This window comes from Oryx dammah, unplaced genomic scaffold (assembly GCF_014754425.2).
Source record: "Oryx dammah isolate SB20612 unplaced genomic scaffold, SCBI_Odam_1.1 HiC_scaffold_14, whole genome shotgun sequence".
NCBI lineage: Eukaryota > Metazoa > Chordata > Mammalia > Artiodactyla > Bovidae > Oryx > Oryx dammah.
In genome coordinates this window covers 24,958,169-24,963,643 of record NW_024070198.1, presented here as the reverse complement: position 1 = coordinate 24,963,643, position 5,475 = coordinate 24,958,169, and positions in this window count along the sequence as shown.

Below are 5,475 nucleotides of genomic sequence, written 5' to 3'. Positions count from 1 at the left end.
ACAGGCACAGGCTTCTGACCAGACAAGAGCCCTGCGCTTAGGTTCTGGCTGGTTGCTTAATTGTATCCTTTAGAATTTAAAGTGGCATTTCTAAACAGTAACCTACATTTGCCTCTGGGAATTCTGATAAGCATATACTAATAAATCGAAAAGTGGTCACAAGGATAGAAACAGAAATTAAGAGGCAGCTTAAAAACAAAACAGAGGACAATCTAACTACCTGTAATTCAGAAAACACTAAATTCCTGCAAGAGACCACTCAAAGCACACACCTATCTAGTGAGCATGGACTGGTGAAGCGTCCACAAGAAGACCGGTGGGAAATACAGAGGGTCTCAGATCCTCTACTGACTGGGGCAGTGACATCAAGGAGTAGACACAGTTATTCAAGACACTCCTAGTAGTATCTCACAAAGGAACTTTGGCTACTGTAGAGTACAATCCATTCTTGGGGAATTAATGAGTGAGGAATGAAGGCAGAAGAAATATGCTGCCATTGCTATGAAATATTGATAAGGGTCTTCAACATCACTGTTTCTAGATGTTTCTGCACTTGAATGCAAGGGGGTTTCCTTGGCCAACCTGCTCTCCCTCAGTTCTCACCCAGAGCACTATCCAACACGCTGAGTCCCTGGAGTCCATCAGACAGAGCTGTGCGCTATGCTCAGGGAGACCTGAATTATACTTGGGATGGTAAAAAAAAAAAAAAAAATCAGACAGCCTGTACTGATCCAGCCATTTTCCTGTCCGGAATTAGGTTGTTTGAGCTTAGACTTTATCTTTCTAACTTCACCATATGAGAGGGAACTCTGATGCCCCAGATCAATTCTTGCAATATCTGTAGTGGGTAATTAGGTGAAAAAGCAGGAGAGCTGTGTTTTTTCAGAGATAGTTCAGTAGAAGTGTGACACAGGGAGTTTTCAGTGATATTAATGGGTCTATGATTCACTTGCATGATATTCTAGAAATCTAAGTTAAAAATGAAATAATTAATGGTTAATTGTGTTGCATTAACTGTGCTTATTTTTTAAAACATGGCACCTTTATGGTATAGAAGCACATGGTCATACATATTTACGTTTCAGGTAATATTCTGCATGATACTACTTTATACTACTCATAGGACAGGAAAATTGGCTAGTCTGATATTTCAAGGTCAATGAATAGAAGTTGTTTATATCAGTAAACACAACTTACCCTGACATACATTGAAATCCATATGATGATGGATCATTCTGTTACATATACTGTTAATATTTTATAACCTAAAATCTTATATACAATTGTTGCATTTTCAAGCAAGTCTACAGCATAAGCTAGTTCTGGGTAATAAAATGGTCTCATTAGTTTACAGTGAATGATGGTTTTTATTTAGTAAGAAAGTACACAGGATCAAAACTCCCAGTCTGTGGCAATCCTAGCTAGGTTACTGATGGGCTGTATGAATTTTGGAATGTTACTCCACTGTTTTCAGTCCTCAGCAGCTTTGGTTTACAATATGTAAAGTCATAATCACAAGACTCAGGGTATCAGATTTGACCCTAAGTAAACCCATTGAAGTCGGCTTACCAGGTGCCAGTGCAGGAGACGAGGGTTTGATCCCTGGTTCGAGACAAGTCCCCAGAGGAGGAAATGGCAACCCACTCCAGTATTCTTGCCTGGACAATCCCACGGGCAGAGAAGCCTGGCGGGATACATGGAGTCGCAAGAAGTTGGACACGACTGAGCTACTGAGCAAGCAAGCAAACCCACTGAGAAAAATGTCAAAGTTTTATACAAATGAAAAGCTATGCATTTGATGAAAACTAACTAAAGAATTAGGAAGATATAAGTGTACCTAGTATTAAGTGGACTTGACTTATAATCTTCCTGTGATGATTCAGAATCAACAAAGGCAGAGCAGGTCCCACAAGCTGAAGTGGGGTGATTTGGTTCAGTGGTACTATTTTTGGATTTGGGGACCAAGGTGCTAAACATTTTTAGTTTGCATTTAAATTTCCTCGAGGCTTAGCCTTTACTGATTTACAGACCAGCTCCCATTGCCTTTCCCACCTCCTTTGCACAAAATGGTTCAATCTTACTGACCTCTTAATTCCTAGGTAGCAATTGCTACACACAATTTCAAACCAGGCAAACCTTGCCTTAAAAATCTCAGATAAACAACCTTTAGCCTCAAGGAGAACTAGCACTTGGGAACCCTGGCAGAGAACCTCAAATGGAAGCAGGATGGAACAGTCTGTTCTACACTAAATCCTGCAGGATTTCTCTCTGCTCTGACCAGATGGAATGAGTAGCCAGCAGGGAGCTTTAGAGGTCAGTAAAAGCACATACTGAGATTAAGCATTTACTGTTGAGCCTCAGCGTTCTCACCAATATGAGGTAACTTGCTCATATAGCTGTTTTTAGGACAGCCTGAGATCACTTACGTTCAATGTTGAGTGAGAGGTACGAACTTTTGGGTGTAGTAAGATAGAGATGGGAATACCAAACCACCTGCTGGGAAATAGATGGGGAAACAGTGGAAACAATGTCAGACTTTATTTTTGGAGGCTCCAAAATCACTACAGATGGTTACTGCAGCCATGAAATTTAAAAAAGATGCTTACTCCCTGGAAGAAAACTTATGACCAACCTAGATAGCATACTGAAAAGCAGAGACATTACTTTGCCAACAAAGGTCTGTCTAGTCAAGGCTATGGTTTTCCAGTGGTCATGTATGGATGTGAGAGTTGGACTGTGAAGAAAGCTGAACGCCGAAAAATTGATGCTTTTGAACTGTGGTGTTGGAGAAGACTCTTGAGAGTCCCTTGGACTGTAAGGAGATTCAACCAGTCCATTCTGAAGGAGATCAGGCCTGGGATTTCTTTGGGAGGACTGATGCTAAAGCTGAAACTCCAGTACTTTGGCCACCTCATGCGAAGAGCTGACTCATTGGAAAAGACTCTGATGCTGGGAGGAATTAGGGGCAGGAGGAGAAGGGGACGACAGAGGATGAGATGGCTGGATGGCATCACCGACTCGATGCACATGAGTTTGGGTAAACTCTGGGAGTTGGCGATGGACAGGGAGGCCTGGTGTGCTGCGATTCATGGGGTCGCAAAGAGTCGGACACGACTGAGCAACTGAAGTGAAGATACTCAAGGATGTACTGTACAACATAGGGAATATAGTCCAAACTGCAAATGGAAAGTAATCTTTATAAATTGCATAAAACATTAATAATACATTTTGATTAAAAGCCACTTAATATAGTGTAGGACACATAGTAAAGTGCCAGGTATATATGTTTATCTATTATTATTTTCTGAGCCTTTAAATTAATTCCGTTTTCACAGTTATAACTCAAGGAACTGGATTCCTTTGCTTCATGGTTCTGCTACTGGCATGTAATTACATGGTCATTATTGTGATTATTTGTTTAAAACCTGACTCTCTTTGGATCATCACTTCATGAGCACAGCATCCTTGTCTGCTTTAGAACAGTACTGTAGCTCCAGCTACCAGATGGTGCCTGACATATTGTAGGTGCTCAATGCATCTGTATTAATTTTTAAAAAATGAGCTCCATAGAATTTATACCAATTATCACCAAGATCCAGAAAAGAAAATAAGCCATAGTCACTATTAACTGCCTATGAGGGCTAATTTCCCCATCCTACCAAGCCCACCACATAGCTCTATGCAGGATAGTTGGTTCTGACTGAAGAAGAGCTCAGACAATGCATTGTACTGCCGTTTTGAGGAGCCTGTCATCAGAACCTCAGTGCATCACAATTTGGCCTTTTGTCCAGACCCCAGTGAACGTGGATGTTCACAAAGACCAGAGAGAGTGATTAGAAAGAGCGACGCTGACACCCAGAATCAGGGCTGGTGTTTATTCAGGGCTGGGAGACTGGGGAGAGCAAAGACTAACATAAGAACATAAAGTCCTGAGGAGCAGAAGTAAAGCCAAATTAAAAGGAGACGTAGTAAGGAGAGTGCAGAGGATGTGAGCAGTGTGCAGGTGCTGTGACTTGCAAGCACAGAGAGGGAGATGGCATTGCGGGCGATCAGGGGTCTAGGGTCTGAGTAACCAGGCTACACACTGAGATGAAAGCCAAATCCTGACTTCACGACATCTTGCATCTATATGACCTTGAGCGAGTCACTTGGCTTCTATCAAGTTTTTAACCCACACAAATGAGGGAAATAATATGAAACTCAGAGTTGTTATACAAATAAAATTCTATCACTTACCCAAATCACCTAACCACCAAACCATGACAGCAGGTTCACATACGGAGAGCTTGTACTTGATTATTAAAGATAAAAGGCAGTAATTCCCTCTAGTAGAAATCTTATTGATTCTGAGACAAAAAAAATAATAATAATACAAAAGCAAACGGCAAAAACTAACAAAAAATGTAGATATAAAATCAATAGCTAGCCCTATGGGAAATACAGAAGAATTACACTGTGGAAAGATCATGGAAGATCACCTACTTAAGTGTTCTCCAATTGAACTGATCATAAGAATTTCCTTTTAAAGCACACAATTTCCAGACTTCCACCAAAATCAACTCAGTCACAGTCTCCTGGGGAGGAAGCTAGAAAGCTGGATTCACAAGGATATGAGGTGATTCTTATAACCTAGAAGGCTTGCTTCAGCTTCATCTTTCCTAATTACTTAAAAGCCCTCAGGTGTGTTCGGTGGACCAGAAGCAGCAGCAGCAGCATCTAGGAACTTGTTAGAAATTCAGAATCTCAGGCACCAGGGCAGGTCACTGAATCAGAATCTGCATTTTAAGATGACCCCCAGCTGATTCTTAAGGTCTGTGGTCCAAGTCATGCCACAGACCCTTGCACATCTTCAGTGACGGAAAAACACACTACCTCTCAGGAAATCTGAGAGGTTCCATCTCTTAGTATCTCTGAGCAGGGGCCACCCGCTCCCCTGAGAAGTCTCATAATTGACAACCTTCAGGACCTGAACCAAAGATGGCACCATGGACTGGGTAACAGCTGACGTTTCCAGGATAACTAACAACACTTGTTTTTGTTTTGTTTTTCCTTCTATGTCTTTTTTTTTTTTTCTATGTCTCTTATATGTCTCCAAATCAGAACAAAAAGCAGGACGACGAGTGACATTTTTACAGGTTTGCAAATCACTTTAATGTTCGGCTAAACAGAAGACAGCCAGATTCTCATATCGGATTCTGCATTTTTTTCTGATGCGATACATTGTTAGATTGAAATATAAGAAAAAATGGCCACATATTGATGGGAGGAGTATTTTATTAGTCTTTGGCTAATGGTGGATATTATTTTCTGATACTACATCAAAACTAGAGAAGTGGTAGTTTATTTTTTTTAAAAAGTAGCATAGTTGATCCCTGGTCAGGGATATTCTCTGGAGTAGGAAATGGCAATCTGCTCCAGTATTTTTGTCTAGAAAATTCCATGGCAAGGGGACCCTGGCAGGTTACAGTCCATGGG